At 39.7% G+C, this 17,960-nt stretch overlaps 1 protein-coding gene across 6 annotated transcripts in view; it reads right to left on the bottom strand.

Annotated features, from left to right (window-relative positions):
* Window positions 1-17,960, bottom strand: part of EFNA5 (ephrin A5) — a 208,296-nt gene that overhangs the window by 142,077 nt on the left and 48,259 nt on the right. The window lies entirely within an intron of this gene.

The raw sequence follows: 17,960 nt of genomic DNA, 5'->3' as shown, positions 1-17,960 counted from the left end.
AGGATTGAATCAGAAGGTTCTATCTTGACAGGAAGAGCTGTAGATCAGTTGGTAAAAACAAAACAAACCAAACAAAAAACCAAACCAAACAGAAACCCACAAACAAACAAACACACAAACCCCAAAATAGCAACAACAGAAAAAAAAAACCAAGCCACAAACTAAAGTTTTACCAAGAACCGTGCTAATATAGTATAGTATAGAATAGTTAGTATAGTATAGTATAGTATAGTATAGTATAGTATAGTATAGTATAGTATAGTATAGTATAGTATAGTATAGTATAGTATAACAAACAAACCTGATAACTCAGTTTATCAATGTGATTAATAGTGCACTCTGTCATGCATGATACAAACACAAGTCCTACGCAGTCTAGACAGCAGTGCACAAACTATCAGTAACAACTAATTAAAAATAAGTAATCTTAAAAGTAGCAAACCTCAATTTTTCTTTGGTAGTTTGTGATGCTCCTTTTAAAAGCCAGTTTATGAGAATCTAAACCAAATTCCTATTGGTTTTTTTTGGAGGGAGAGGGAAAGGAAAACATCTTTATAGTACTGGTAACACACTGTAATAGGAATATCATTATATATATATCCTTGCAATTTTGTATCCACTGGGTGAGATAGCTGTGCAGTGTACCTTGCAGATGTAGAATTCTTGTCCTCTAATCAAAATGAGACTGAACAGCTACAAGAGCAACAGAAAAACAGAAAGTATATTTGGACACCATTCTTGGTTTGTGTTCTTCTCTATGCCAGTAGATGACATTTTCCCCAGATGGTATGCTAAATTGTGTCCACAGATCAAAAAGACCACAGGCCAACCAAACAGGTTTTCACCTTTCATTGCCAGCACTTCTTTTCAGGTCACAAAACCTACGCCAAGATCCTCACTTTCAAAGCAGTAAACAGCATTTTCATTTCATGCCTCCTTCAAAGTTCACCTGAAGCTGTCATTCATATTTGGTTATTGTTTTCTTGAGCAAATGAATCACAAATATATGACCAGTAAGTACCCGTCCGGAATTCTGGCAAAGGATTTGTGTATCCATACATATATACTGTTTACCAGCAGTATTTTCAGTAAGGGGGGAAAAAAGCACATCTGTCTTTGTCTCAAGGATAGTGACTCCTATCTATTAAAACCTCAGGAGATAATGTTGACAGAAACAGACCTGCAATTTGTTTAGTAGCACTCGGAAATTAGAGCAGGTCTTGACAACAGTGGGACTTTTCTGCTATGCACCTAACATTCCAGATGGACTGCATCCAAATACACTTGTCCAACACAGAATAGGAAAGAATATCATTACAAATTATAAAGTGATACCAGCCTGGCCTCTCCCTCCTTTAAAGAAATCTGAGTACAGTGTTTTGCCACATTTTAGAAAGGCAAAGACAATTTTATTTTAAATCACTGAGTACCACAAAAAGCTGCTTTCGTAGATACCTAAAAGGAGACATTAGTTGTTTAAATGTTTAAAGGTGTCCCTCAGTAGCTTCAATCACAGAGCTCATCCTTCCTTTCTGAACAAAGCCCTATACCTTGCCAAAAGTTAAATTATATCATTGATGGAAATCACAGATCTTGTTTACCATCCAAAAAGCTGAGAAAAATCTCAGCGCGCTGGAATTTAAAACAACCCAAGGTCCTCATTTCAAACTTGATAGCTATGCCTTTCATTTGGGATTTGGCTGGTGTGTAGGGTGGGGACACCATCTTCTAAGTGTAGATTTTAGATACCTCTTTGATTACAGAAGCACTTTTCTCTGTGTACATACAAGCATTCTGTTTTTAAAGGGGAAAAAAATGAACAGTGCTACTCCATCCTGTTTAGCAGATATCTGTAGTAAATATTTTGTAAAACTTTAGTTTTAACTGCTGGTTTGTCTTAAAAAAACAATCCTCAAACTTGGAAGAGGCAAACAAATTAATTTTGCACAAGCCTGCACTGGAGCAACGCGCTTAGTAGCCAGCTAATCCAAGGGGAAGCTAAGGTTCTCACTTCAATGGGTGAGCTGTTTGGCAGAAAGTAACAGGCAGCCCTTCTACCTTCAGCAATAACCAAAGCAAAATGTTTTGTTCAAGGTCAGCTCATTTTCAAGCTTTCTGTGTGCTCAAATGGCTCAGCTGCTCCCAAGCATATCTTTGAAAGATCCCTGCAGTGAGCTGCAAAAGTCCTTCAAATCCTCACCAGACTAAAACTGGGAACTCAGGATGAGGGAAAATTGAAAAGGAGCAACATCAAACCCCAGGAGGCTAAAGGAGCACCAGCTGCACTCTACCTATCTGTTTTAGGAGACATGGTTTCTGGTCACTTGTTTCACATGTAAGACTGTATTAAACTATAACCCCGTTGCTGCTTTGTTCAGTAATTTTATGTGACAGTTTGCTTCACTCTTTCTTGCTTATAGCAACTGTAACTTGTGAGAAAAGAATGTTCTTTGTTAATAAATCTCTAGTTTTTAAATGTTCAGAGAGGCATTTAAAGCATATCATTGACTAGATGGAACATAAAAAACATCTTAAATGCTCTAGCAAGGCATTCAACAATATCTAAATTCTGTCATAAAGATGACAAAATCACTGTTCAGAAGCCGCATGAAAGTATTTAACACACTCAAAAGTTTCTGACACACACAGCAGCCAAAGCGATACCTACTATTGAAGGTCAATGAATTCAAAAAGTAAAAATCAAAGTTTATCCATAGAAATATCTTCCAAGTGTATTAATCTCTAGGTCAACTTTGTACTGGCCCAGCTGTTTTGATTTTAAAATTGTGTTCATAAAAATATATTAATATATTTAATTTGTTTCTACTACTTCTTTCTTCTCTACATTTTGAGTGGTGTAATGGTCTTCCATTTCAGAAATTCCATTGTAATCAAAATATCAGTATTTGACTACTGATTTTACGATGAAGGTGTCTTCATATAGTGTAGCAGTATTTCTGAGTTCAGAACGCACTTTGGTGAGGTAAATGTATCCCCACTGCTAAAAAAAGTAAGTGAATTAATTTACAAAAGGCTTTTCATATACACAGCCAAGCATAAGACTAGCCAAACACCTCATAGAGCCCTGGAAGTTTCTCCTTCTGTTGTTTTAACTCCTTAAACTTAAAAGAATGATACTGTAAAATACTACTGTTTAGAGAAGCAAGAAAACATAGAAGAAACTTAGTGTATGTTAAAAAATCAAAGGAAGCTAAAATGCTTCCAAATCTTATTCTTAATCAACATTTTAACTGAATCTCCACCTCAAGTATTTCCTTTTTTCTTAATCTAAGTTGCCAGTTGCCAAAAACCAGGCTAGCACAACAAGAACATGGATTTCTATTTGCAGCGTTTTCCTGAATTTTCTTAGAAGCCTTCAATATTGTTATTACCAGAATTAAAGATCTGATTCTGCGCAAGACGGAGCCAATACTGCTGCTCTTATTTTCCAAGCCAATCTGTGCACACCCAAAGTAAAAACAAAACAGAATAAAAAATTGATTCTCTGTGAAAGTATCAACAGCGTTTCTTCCATAGTTACAAACAGATGCTTAATGACTCCTCCCTTGCAAGTTTATAAAACTTGCAAAGCAATTGCAGTAATGCCAGGTGCATAAGTACAGACCAAAATTAGCAACAGAAGACAGCAAGCTGTTGTTACCAATTTTGCATAACATTGGAATAGCTAGAACAGAACTAGGCTCTTCCGAGCTCCTTTCAAAGACCTCAGTGATATCAACCAATTTGAAAATAAGCCTTCCAGCACGATGTTTTTCTACCTTTACCAACAGTCATGCTCAAGACTTAAATTAAGAAAACTTGCTCCCCAGCACAGTTCAAAGACACTGTTTCCCATTGAACTGGAAATTTTATTGCTTATGGTTCATGCATTCAATTCTAAAACAACAGCAAGCTTAACTGCTTGAGAGAATCTGCTCTGCAAAAAGTAACTTCAGTAAAATCACTGCTTTTCTTCCATATTACAACAGAGAATTACATTACAGCCACTGTTTGCTGTATTAAAAAAGCATGAGAGAAACAAAACAAAACAAAGCTCATAAACAGCCATCCAGTGATTTTAGAAAACAGACAAGGGAATCCTGGCTTTTAGGATAAACAGTTACAGTCAGTATTCCTTTTATGGTTTCAAAGAATAAGTGGCATCCCCAAGTTATACTTACCTTACTATAGGCAAGTAGTTGGGTACTTCCTGAGATGCAGGGTAATTATTTGTATCTAATATAACCCTGAAATAATTCTGTAGAGAAGAGGAGACACAGAAAGTATTTATCATGTTCTTTTCACAGCTCTCCATTATTTGGGTAAACACATTCACATCTTTAGAAAATAAAATGGAAACAACAGCTGAACCACAGTTTTGCTGCTTGCCAAGATCTACTGTGTGTGCCAGAAGATTAAAATAAAATAGGGCTAGTAAAGTTAGAAGCAGATCCAAAATATTACAGCAGAAATGCCCCATTTCTTACTCTGCATCCATTTTTATAGGATGAGAGAGAGGAAAGAAATTTCTTGGGATGATTTACATTTGCAAAAAGGGTCAAAACGTAAACTGGAGGGACTGAAAGCCAGTGTTATAAAGAACTGATCTTTCACAGAAATCTCTGTGCATTATGTGAATGCTGTTGGCTGAACCTGCTTAGAAAACACTGCCAATCAACAAGGAGCTCCTCAGCAAAAAGAAGTCTTCTTCCAGAAATGTTTCATCCCAAGAGAAACTCCCTCCACAGTACAGCCCTAGAGAACTCATGTACTAACAATCACTAGGAAATGGAATCTGAAAACACACTACTTTCAATAGGAAGGATGATATTAATCAGGTAATAAATCAATGTACGACCCCACTTAATACAAAACACATTTACTCCTATCCTATATTACACAGTTAAGGAGCAAGCTGATCCAGTAATATATTCTATGCTTTTCAATGAGCTGCTGCAAGTTGGCACAAACACATCATTACTTCAGAAATCCTACAAAAAGCTTTGCCTCTTGCTAATCATTTGTTCCTGAAGGCAGAACCTCGGCTATTACTCCCAACATGTAAATGACAACAAAATTTCTGTAGGTTTCTTTTTCTTCATCATTTCAAATGTGCAAGCCCTCTGTTTTTTATAAACTTCATTCTCAGATAATTTTAGAAGACCATTTTAAAAAAAATCACACTTGAGAGCGTACTAAGAATAAGTAAGCTTTTTGTAAATGCCATGAAATAAGATTTCCAAGACAACTTGTACCTTTTACTGTTTTCATGGATAAAGATTATTTGCAGGAGAATATTCAGATACACTCTATACTTAACAGAATAAAAATTGTTAACCAGCTTCACACTTCAAAACTGCAGCAGAAATCCATTCCACCACACATCAGGTTCTGGGCTATCATCATATAGGTGCAAAGGGTAAGACAAAAGCTAGAGGTGACCTGGAACCCAGGCTGATCAGTCAGGTTCTCAAGGGTAAGCTTGCAATACATTCAATTTTTATCCAACTCACTGCTGCAAGCTGAGTCACAGCTCTGAGGACCTCTCCTAAGAGCCAAAACTATGCCCTTGCAGCTCAAACACAGCATTCCCACAGAAATGCTGCAAGACAGACTCTGAACAAAAAAAGGTTTCTGAAGAAGCACTGATATCCTAAGCTTAAAAACTCTCTGATAATGCAACAGGTACAAAGCTCTCAAAACACATTACCATGCAAGGCTTTTTTGTTTAAAATATACCCTCATGTATGTCCTCAGCCTGGTCATCAACCAAAACCATAAACCCAAGTTGGTCCAAAACAGGACAGCAAACAGATCAGCACTTGGGAGAAGCACCAGGAGCTGAAACCTGTTGATTTGGACTTGCAGTCTTGCAGATATGGAGAGACAACAGCCAGTGCTGTGCTCTGCTTGACTGAACAGGAGGCCAGCTCTCCCTTCACTTTTGTCCTGTTGTGTTGCTCTACCCTAAAAGCACAAAAGGCTCATGAGACAGGACAAGATTTTGGAACTGGGGAGAGAGAGGGAGGGAAATAATCCCATGCAGATTTTTCTTTTTTTCACAAGTGACACTCAAGTTCTCCCTATATTCATACTTGCCTTATCCTGTTTTCACTGCACAGACACTAATCCGCCTTGAAATTGGCTGATTCTGCCCAAGCCATGTTTACATGGAAGCATGCTTCATCTGGTTGTCCTCATTCAGAGACCAGTTTCTGCTCTGTGGCAGGAGAGATTATTAAAAACCTTATTTTACAAGCACATGCTTTAAAGTGACTCAGCTTGGAAAGATAACTGTATTATATCAGCCTTCCACTCCCTAGGTCACAGAGAGGGAGAGGTAGCAGTAAAAATCTCAAATGGAAATTGCTTTCTAAATATATTATCCTCCATAAAAGCCATTTACCAACTGCTAGTACCCACAAGACAAAGGGAAAAGATAAAAAGTACATGTGACATGGCAGAGTAGGGAGCAATGTGGAGGACTCATTTGTATTATCACACTGAACATTAACCACAAGAAGGTAAAAAACCAAATGCTCCATGTTTTGCACAAACATCAATTACATCTAGTAATTTCACTGATCATTCTTGTGAAGCACTAATGCATACAGCATTCTGGCTTTTATGGCACAGGTAGTGTTTCATTGTCTCTGCCTCAGAATTCCCTTTTGTTTGGGAGAGAAAACATTTTATTTTTCCTATGATAAGTAACATCTGCAGCCTCACATGAGGCCTGAAGATCACACTACCTAAACCTGCTAGCTTATTTCATGGCAGAGAGCAAGAATTATTAACATTGGAAAAGACCTCTAAGATTGAATCTAGCCATTAATCCAGCACCACATGTTCACCACCAAACAATATCCCCAAGTTCCACACGCACAGGACTTCTGAACTCCTCCAGGGACAGCAATTCCACCACATCCCTGGGCAGCATATTCAAACACCTGGCCAAGCCTTTCAGTGAAGAAATTATTCCTCATATCCAATCTAAACCTCCCTTGGTGCAATTTGAGGCCATTTATTCTCATCCTGTCACTTCTCACTTGGGAGAAGAGTCCAACCCCCTCCTCACTATAACTTCCTTCATAGGAGTTGTAAAGATCAGCAAGATCCCCCCTGAGCCTCCTCAGACAGGCTAAACAAGCCCAGCTCCCTCCCAGCCACTCTTTTTCAGACTTGTGCTCCAACTCCATTCCCTTCTCTGGACACGCTCCAGCCCCTCAATGTCCTTCCTGAATGGAAGGGCCCAGAGCTGGACAGCTGGACAGCGCTCAAGCTGTGGCCTCACCAGCGCCAGCACAGGGGGACGGTCACTGCCCTGCTCCTGCTGCCCCTCTGTAGCTGACACAGGCCAGATGTTCTCGGCCTCCTTGGCCACTTGGGCACAGCTGGGTCCTGTTCAGCTGCTGCTGACCAGCACTCCCAGGTCTTTACCACCAAGCAGCTTCCCAGACATTCTGTGACAGCCTGTAGCACAGCAGGGGTTGCTGTGACCCAAAGACACTTGGCCTTGATGGAACTCAGGCCTTTGGCCTTGGACCATGGGTCGAAGCTGCCCACATCCCATTGCAGAGCCTTCCTGCTCTCCAGCAGATCAACATTCCCAGCCAACTGGCTGTCATTTGCAAACTGACTGAGGGTGCACTCCATCCCCTCATCCAGACCATGATAAAAATATAATACAGGGTTACCCCCAACATGGGGAACCCCAGTGGTGACCAGCCACCAGCTGGGTGTAACTCCATTCACCACCACTCTCTGGGTGTGGACTACCCGGCAGGTTTTTACCCAGTGAACACTGAACCTGTCCAACCCACAAACAGCCAGTTTCTCCAGCAGAATGCTGTGAGAAATGGTGCCAACACCATAGCCTCTCCCTCATCCACCAAGCTGGTCACACTGCCATAGAAGAAAACCAGGTTGGCCAAGCAGCATCTTCCTTTCATAAACCTGGGCTGGCTGGGCCTGATTCCCTGGTCATCCTCCATGTGCCATGTGATGGCACCCAAGATTATCCGCTCCACGGTGAGTTTTATGCAAGCACACTTCAGTGGAACAAAAACATACTTCTCCTCCTAGGGTTTAGATAACACCTGCACTCTTCATGAAAACTCCAGTGGAAGGAAGGAGGGGCACTTCTTGCATTTGTTGAGCAAATCCTTTGCTGTTGTTTCCTCATTATCATTTAAAACATTCTAAAATGACCAGCCTTTAAGTCCTTTGCTTCAGCAACTGCTACTAATCCCTCTAAAAGCAGGATTTAATTCCCAAATGCCACCAGTCACTTTTGCTGGGGATCATCCCCATCGCACCTTCTCCAGTAACTAGGCCAAAGATTATATTAGCCTTTCCAAGTTGCTAATTACCAATTTTCTAGACCTGTGAGTTAAGTCAGAAAAAAAAAGTGTTACTGGTTTTCTTCCTATTCAATCATCACAAAAAAAAAAAAAGGAAAGACACCAGTCACACAAGAGACGATTAATCTATGCCTTCTTGCATTCTACATTTCAAATTAGACCTAAATTGCTGTAATTTTCAATTACAAATAAGAGGTACCTAAAATTTAAAAAAACTCAAACTATTCTTTTACTAGTTTATCAGCCTTCTAAGCTATGGAGTTGATATTTCTAAGCCAAAAAAAGAGAAAAATCTGTAGTAGCTAGAGCAGAATCTTGAATTCAAAAGTATAAACAAAGCTACCAGTTAGCTACATACACATGCACTACACTCCTGCCCAGGCAGACTTGCTCAGTTCAGTAAAATCCACAACAGATTCTCATCAAATTCAAGAATAACAAGCACAAACTAAAGATGGAAGAAGACATGCAGCAAAGTCCAAAGCCTGAGCATAACTGCAATTAAGATGATGTAGAGAGGTCGGGGCACTTTTTACTTACTCTATGCCCCCCAAAGAGATATTTCCTAAAATTATCAAAATTCCAAGAGGTCATTAAAGACAGCAAAAGATAATGGAGATAGGGATGAATGCAGCAACTTGGCAAAAGATCAGCAACAAATACTTTTGACTAATCTGTAAATAGGAACCAAATATATTCTGTCCACCAAGGCCTGTTAGATAAAGAAAATGTACTGCTCAGTGTCAAATACCCACGTCCCAGAGCTCTCTTTGCAAGTGTGTGAACAATTTATGCTACACAAACAAACCTACTGAGGAGATGCCTCACGTCTCCTCTACCACTGGCAATGGACTCAAAAAAAAAACCAAACCCTATTACCAAAAGCTGAAATTAAATGTGGTCTCATTTTTAGCTCACATAATAAATTGCTACTTTCTGAAATAGATGTCAGCATGTAAATTACACAGTTGTGCGCACTTTCTCAGCTACATCAAGAGTTAATTAAATGGCAACACAGCTATTATTCCTCCAGTACCTCAATATTTGAATGGACTGGCATGTCAAGTATACAAATCAACTCAGTCTGCACACCACAAACACACACTTCTTACAGGTTTTAAGCCACAGACAACAGTGATAAGTATATTGCTGCTTCTGTCAAGAGCCTGGCAGGCAGCATGTAGGGAACCAGCTGAGATGTAAGGTAGAGAGGAATAAGTGTACATCATTTTCAACTGCAAAAAAGGTATTAACAGCAATTAACAAGCATTTAACCCACTGTGCTCCAGAGCTCCCTGGCCATTATCAAATAACAGGAACTAAAACCTCTGAAATAGATCCAAACAAGAACACAGACAGGGGTTGAGCACTGTAATTCACCACTGCAGGCAGGCAAAAAATTACCACCTTGATAACAAAGGACTGAGGGCACTGACAGATGTCTCTGGCAAGCCATGCTGGGACAGCTGAATACCAGCTGCCAGCCTGCCCCTCCATTACTGAGCAACCTCTCAGCCATCTTCACACAGAACCTTCAGTGTTCTTGCTCTCCTACACAGCTCAGCCTAATGCACTGACTTGTGAAGGGAGAAGAGGCACCTTTTAGCACCTAGGTACAAACCTGGTAACCTCTGGCACAGGGATAAGTGAATACACAACACTAAACAGGCAATAATTTTGAGTGAAGGGGTGAAGCAGGTTGCCAGGGAAAACAAGCTATTAACATCAACCAGAGAAGAATTGCTTGACTGCAACTCTCAATCCCCCAAATCTCTGATTTGCAGGAATTGCCAGATGCTCATGCCAAAAATCATCCTGCTGAAATTCATTCTGATCAACCCAGAAGCAAAGTATATTGCACAGGACTGCAGACTCTGAGGGGAAAGAGAAGCTGGGGCAGAAACAGAGAACCACCCACTGGATGGTGTGGGGAATCACCCACAATGCAAGACACTCAGACAGCTTCTTAAAGCGGAATTTCAGACAGTGACCACACTATCTAGGTATCAGTGGAACAAACAGGTAATCCTAAAAAGAAAGGGATTATGTCCAGCAAGCAATCTACAGATGTTCTTATTTTTTTTCTTTTAGCAAACATACTGTCATTTAAAAGAGAACCAGTGTAAGCCTAGATCAGAAGAAATGGATGACTGGCAAGCAGATGAAAGTAAGCCTTACCTTCAGATAGTTGCTATGGACCAAGTGAGAACACACAGGAGAAAAGCAAAGAAAGCATGTGCATGTAGGGTGAGAGAGAAGGAAAATTTAACCTTGTGCTGAAGATTGCAATGTGATTATCTTGTAGCTGCAGGTCTTGTGACATGCACATAAAATTAGACCCCCAGTGCTCTTCACCCTTCATGGGAATATAAATCATCACTCAATCCTCACAGACTATTCATCTTGCTATATTCAGGCTTTCTTTTCAGATTTCTTGAGATAGAAGGCCAAGGCTGCCTGTTCATGCCAAATCCACTCTCAACTAAATACCACTATATATTCTTAGGCATTCAATTTATAATACCAAGCAACAAGATTCTAAGCACTACAGATTTAGAAGAAGCTAGAATATTAAAAAGACTTTCATCCAGAAGCTATGGATATTTGGGCATTTTGTGTTTGGAAGCTCTAGTCTGTATGAGTTTTATTGAAATACAGACATACTTCTCTTGGCAGGATGGTACATTTCTTGCTGTAAGACAACAGAAAACCACTGGCAGGACTTGCCCCACACGATCAGCTTGCCTATCACTGATGGCAAAATGTACACTGAATAAGGCATAATAGAGGAATTTGGCTTTAAAATTGTTGTTAGAGTTCTCTTACACAGCTGGGTGATTTTATGAATATGGTAATAACTATAACCTTTAGAATTCAAGACAGCAACAGCAGATGGAACCTAATTAAGAGAGAAAAAATATTAATTCATCTTCATAAGGAATGGGAAAGGCAACAACTCTTTGCAAAGGGAGATCCTCCGTGTCATTTAATAAATGCAGAAACAACCACGTAGACCAGGGACACACTGGGAAACAGCTACACCTTGCACTGGAGGCCAGGATCTATTACTAGCTTAAGACACTGAATAGACAAGAAACAAGACTAACAACAAACGGTGGTTTTTTCACCGTACATGACTGCTGTGGTCTGACTGCATCCTCAGATTTAGCTTACAAAGAAAAAAACATGCAGAAAATTGTATTTCTTTCAAGCTGCTTCAGTTACCTGCACTTCAACTTCATGAAAATCCCTGAAGAACTTGCATTACTCTGTTTTTCTTACAAATGATGCAATGCAGTAGACATGTGTCTTTATGTCCCCTCATATAGCTCAGGGCACAAGATGGAGGAGGAGGCAGGAGAAGGCTTTTTAACAACTTGGTAAGAAGAAGGATTCTTGTTTTTTCTGCTGGAAGACAGAACTGGGAATGGGAAGTAGACGAGGGGCATAAACAGCCTCTTAGAAAAATCTAAAGGAGAAGTCCAAAGCAAAGATCCCAGCAAATACTTGGCTCTCTTGGTAAGCTCTGTCATGTCAAGAATGAAACCCATACTATGTTTCTTTGTAAAAATGTTATGATAATTCAAGGTGGGGAGCTGGGGTGGGGATAGAATAACAGAGCAAAAGATCTCATTTCCAACTAGGTGCCCCACATCCATCTCCAAAATCAGCCTGCAGTATCTCTACCTCTTCTCTTTTCTCATACTTTAGCACAGAAATTAGTAAATATGTACAGATATAGATGATTTATTTATCTTGTTCCAGCAGTGCTGAATTCACTTCTAAGGCAACTCAAGAGAAAGTAATGATTCAGCTGAAGTAAAAGCATGTAAAAACAGGTGAGAGCCACTCAAGGCCCGTCCTCCATTCCAGGCAACATCTTTCTAATTGCCATTTCACCAAGTTGGCAGGGGGAGACTAAAAACAGTGAAGCTGAATACATACAAATACACACACACACACACATACCACGCAACTTCTTCTTCTGTTTACTCAGTCCTTATCCAGGCCCATTAAGCAGCATTAGCTGGAGATGAAAGCAATGTTTTGAAGGAGACAGGCATGTGTTACCATACCTAGTTGGGCAAATAGTGGTGCCAGCGATATAAATCCCATAAACTGTGCACTGTTGATACTGATTTCAACACCTGCCCCTGTGACAGTAGCATAAATATAAACCACCTCTTCACAGTAGCATAAATATACACATTTGTGTACACACACCGTGTGTGCATGCGTTGTTTTCTTGTTCTGGCACAACATATTTGATTTTGTGCGCCTTCCTATTGCTGTTGCAGCTCTGGACTCCAGCAAAGGACTCCTCCTCCCTCATCAATTCTGCCCCCTTCCCTGGCAACTACAATTCCTTTAGCTCATGAGCATAAGTAGGGAAAATACCATATAACTCACAACATAACTTGTTCACTTAGACATACATGTCCAACAGAAATCAGAGAATCACATAATATCCTGAGCTGGAAGGGACTCAGAAGGATCACTGAGGAAAACTGCTGGCCCTGCACTGAACAGTCCCAAGAGTCACACCATGTGCCTGGTTTGTTACTGTACTTTACCAAAATCCCACTTATTTCACCAAAACAAATACTGAAACAGTTGCAAAACACTGTGAGGGCAGAGAGAAATTTGGGATATTTTCACTTAGCCAGATGTCATGCTAACAGAAACACTCACAGCAACTGCTGTGAAATGTGTCAGCTTTACCAGCCGTGCCAAATTAAAAAAAACCCAACCAAACAAATTCCCTTTTAAAAGTAGAATAAAATTAATAATTGGTAGTGTTAACAGTGCACAGAATACAGATAGCAGACCTGCTGTCTATACTGAACTATAGTTCAACACCTCAGCTGCCCCCACCCCAGAAGACACTTGTACTTGCCCTTAAGCTCAGCCTCCCACTAGCATCCCTGCAGCAGTCATCACAAGCACAGATCCCTGTGTTTCTCTGACATTTCACTGGGCAGCTGTGCAATTTCATTTAAAAAAACCACACGAGGAACCCTATGCCACCTACAGGCTCTACTGCTTGCTTTCCCTGAAACTCAAGGTTTATTTAAGCTTGCCTCAGTCCGCTTGTTTTCAACCCTGTGTGCAAAAGTTTTCCCAGAGGTGTCCTGACCCCAAGCTTCCTCTAATCTGCCTTTCCCTCTCACAAGAGCTGACAGATCTCAGGGTCCATTTCTGCCACACGTTGCTCTCCTCATTTTCAGCAGAACCAACTTTTCCTGGCAAGCGCTTCCAACCCCCAGATAGTCTTCATTATGTTCCTTTTCTACAGCTCTACTGTGAGGACCAGAGTTTATTTTACCCTTTAGGAGCCTGTTTCCCTTGGATCCCACTTCTCCCTGAAGTTCAGATGTAAACAACAGGACTATTTGCTTGAGAAAAAATTAGGTGTTCAGGACCAATTGCATTGTTATTTATCAGTGCAGAATTACTTTACTATTAGTTATTTCCACATAATAGAAATTGAAGAAAGTAAAAATTAAGACACACAGGTCACTTTGTTCCAGTGTATCACTTTCTCTGAGAAATGGGAGAACATGCATTACACTGCACTAGGTCCCCAGAGGTCCATTACAAAAATATACCACAAATCATTGTAGGAAGAATCACCTCTCTGAAAATCATTCTTACAGAAACTGCACAAGAGATGAGTAGGAAAAAATATCACAACATGTCACCAAAGCAAACAGGAAGGGTGTCTGTGTAGACAGAGCTCTAAATTTCAGTGCAAGCAGAGCTTCAGTAAGAGAGTGATGGGCTTTTGCACAGCCAAATATAGCTGGTGAGATAGGTTTTACTCTAACACAGGAAGGCAAAGCCAATACTGACCTGCAGGCAAGTAGCTGCAATGCCACTTATTTTGGAGACCTCAATACAAAGTGTATTATTTTGGCATCATTTCTTGGTTTGGTTTGGCAGTTTTTTTTGGAGGAAATGCCATGGGAATCCTTTAGATCTTCCCTAAACGCGGACTAGAGAAGTTTTCAAGTGACATGATAAATTACTTTGTTGAGTCTTACAGGCAAGGTAAGTAATTTGTACTTAGAAGAGAAAAACCTAACTGGACAGGCAGAAGAAAGCTGTTCTGACATGTTCTATACATCTCTAAGAGAAAGGTGGGTTATCTACCATGCTCCTGGACACTCCTTTACATAAAAGAAGATGCATTCAGACTTTGAAGGGAACCACATCTTAAAAATCAGCAAACAAATGTAGCATTACCATACTTGGCAGATGCAACATTTGCATCCTTCAACACGTCTCTTTGGAAAGTGTGTTATGATCTCATGAATTACTAGTGAAGTGTTGTGATTTTTAAACCTAAGTCACGCACCCAACGGATTTTTAATCTAAAATGCTTTTTGCATGAAGAGGTTCATACATGTGTTAAAAAACACTAATGGGCATCTCAAAATTTATCTCCTAGACATACTGTGACCATATTGTCTTAAACAGATTTGACCTGGATATACTTTTCTGGTCCACATAGGCATCAGGTTTCAAAACCATTTTCCCTTTGTACCTTCAAAATAGCATGCCCTCTTCTTCCTGTTTGAGACACCTGAAAGCTGATGGTCCATTGACAGCTGTCTGAATTGGTTCATTCTTTGCTAACTGTTTACTTTGGATCAAATGAAAGTAAAAAGGAAACGGAAAACAGCCCCATTGGGAGGAGACTCATGTGGGACAAATTAGAAGCCACCATAAGATTTAAAACTCTGGGGGGAAAACAGGACTAACTAGAGGCAGCTGTCAGGATGTGGTTTTTCTGTTTATATTCGTCTCCTTCCATTCCTTAACCCCCTAAATTTTGAGAGAAAATAAGCATGTGTATGTGTGCATGCACAAGCAAAAGCAAGTGAACACTGATCTCTCCACTACAAACAGCACACGTAAGAATATAAAGTAATCTGCACAATAGAGGCAACTCAGTCATTGAAATAAACATAACTGGTAGAGCAACTTATTCAAGAAAAAAATTAACTTTTTTCCTTATCCAAGTATCATACTATCCCGTAAAACTGCAATTTCAGAACATCAGTTTTAATTACTAAGTGAGCTACAAACTGGAACTGGAGGTCAAATGCTCCACTACAGTTTTGTGGATGGTAATCCAGTTGCTGGATCAAACTTCCCTTGTATTCCATCATCCCTTCTAAAGGCCAAAACAACAACTCTTAACAAAGCACATCACCATGGACAAAACTGTTCCCTATGCAGAAAAAAAAATGAAAACAACCAAACAAAAACCTTCACAGGCTAAGATTTAAATTTAACATACAGTAAGTAAAGCATGCATGGGACTAAGAATCCAAATTTAAAAAAAAAAATATTCATGCCCTGGAGGAATTCTTCCCTTTCACATCTTCTCATGACTATCTCCCAACTTATTACTGTAATACTTCACGTAATGCACTCAAGGAGAACAAGTTCAACAGCCATTGTTAACTAATAGCTAAATTAGTACTCCTGGGCATAACAGCCTCCTATCCCTTACCATCATTTTCACCTTCGTGTCAAATCAGCTCAGGTCATTTTAGGGTGGGATGAAAACCAAAGTCACAGATAACGGAAGAGGAAACAGAAGGAACTAGTGGATGGACACAGCACAAGGTGTTCCAGACCACTGAAGAGCTGACAATCTCCAGTTCCCCAAAGATAGTTCTGCCTCTCCACATTTTATTACTCACATCTTCTCTGACTCTTGTCTCTCCCTCCATGCTTATTCCACCTACGTAGCCATAATTCAAAAGGCAAATATCTGGACTTCAAATTTCCAGACAAATCAGAACTGCTTAGAAACCAAATTACACAAGAGCTGAACATTCCTCCCGAGAAGGAATCTACCAGAAAAGTGAACCTGACTCCACAGATGACACATTTTTTAGAGACAGAATAGGATAAAATTTTAAGTGCAATCACAGAAAAACAAAATAAGACTGCCTGGTCAAAGCAGACAGATGCAATCAAGACTGGTTTTCCTTTAACTGTTGTAGCACTTTGACTTTCCCTGATGGGAGAATGAATCAGAGACAGCTAGGTAGCAGCAAGTGCTTTTCAAAGTCCAGCTTTTCTGTGTAATTATGTACTTCAGTCCTAGATTGACAGATTATTATTGCAGTAAGCCCCTCAACAGGCGATGTAGCAAAAACAATACTGTAACAATATGCCTTTCTGCAGTCTAACACGCACATAAAAGTAGATTCTTAGTTTACTGCAAGCATGTTCACAGTCATATGCACCAAAAAAAAAAAAATTGTTTTCCAGTGTCACTGGAAAAAAGTTCTAAATGTAATATCCCCAACATCAGGTACTTGGGATGCCAGTCAGAGGCATGCACTATCCTGTCTGTTACTGCCTGTGATTAAATATATTCTCACCTTTTTGGAAACAACTAATCGTGTCTTTCAGTTCAGTCCTTAGGAAAAGAATATTTAAGTTAAAAAACCCTGAAGACAACAATTAAGAAAAAGGAAGGTTAGAATGACTTTTTGGAATGTTTTGCTTTCATGTTCTTTGTAGTAAACACCACAAAAGATACCCATAGCTAAAGTAGCTTTTTTTTTTTCACTGAACTTCTGATTTCTTAATAAAGTTACCTCACTCTCAACCCCACTGCAACACCCTTAATGATTTTAAGCAGGAAAAGTATTTTTCCTTGCTAAGAACACACATAACAAAAAAAAAATGGTTTCCCCGGAAAATTACAGGTTCTTCTAGCAGTAACTACCATTATTGTTGTTATTTTTATGATGCAGGAGTAATCCTAAAACATCTAAATCTAGTTTTGGTACGACCACTCTTTGGTGACACCTAATAACCTCTGGGAAGAGACAGCAGCACTTTTCTACATCCTCCTACTGGAAAACACCATGCAGTCTCAGTCTATTTTAGTACTATTCATATAATACTAGTATTACACAAACCCATTCACCATCACATGGTGCAATATTCAACAAAGCCCTCTGCCACAAATTTAATTAAGGATTGACTGAGTCCAAAAAACCAGGATGAAAGCTAAGCCAGTGAGCTACCCCGATCTCCCTCAAGGGGAAAAAAACCCCAAACCAAACACATGAAAGAAAGGAAGAAAATCCAACAAACCCTCACACAGCAAAAACAAAACAATTAAAACCCCATAGTTGTCATAGCATTGTTGTCATATGTATTTATTCTCCCAGCTGTTCACAGGAGCACAGGCTGTAGAGGCTGAAACTTAAAAAGACTTTTCTTGTGACAAAACAAATTTAAATATTTCTAGACAGCTATGCCCATGTGTTGTTACATTAAAGCATCAATTATTCCTTGAACACATGAGATCAATCAGAAAGAAGAATTACTTAGTGTCATTTAAGGTGCAATAGGTGAGAAAACCAAATATTTTTCATGTGACTTTGAATGGCCTTTAATTGGCAGTATCTTAGAGCAGGCTTGACTTCCTAATATTTCTTGAACTGCTTTTTCTCCTGAAAAGGAGCAAAGCAGAGTGAAAGGGAGGGCTGTGAGTTTCCCCAGGTGCTTACTCCTGTAGTCTTTCACCGTTTTGAAGGCAAAAGAGAAATCCAGGAACTG

The sequence above is a fragment of the Camarhynchus parvulus genome, chromosome Z (assembly GCF_901933205.1).
Source record: "Camarhynchus parvulus chromosome Z, STF_HiC, whole genome shotgun sequence".
Classification (NCBI taxonomy): Eukaryota; Metazoa; Chordata; class Aves; order Passeriformes; family Thraupidae; genus Camarhynchus; species Camarhynchus parvulus.
This window is presented reverse-complemented; position numbering and strand designations above follow the sequence as displayed.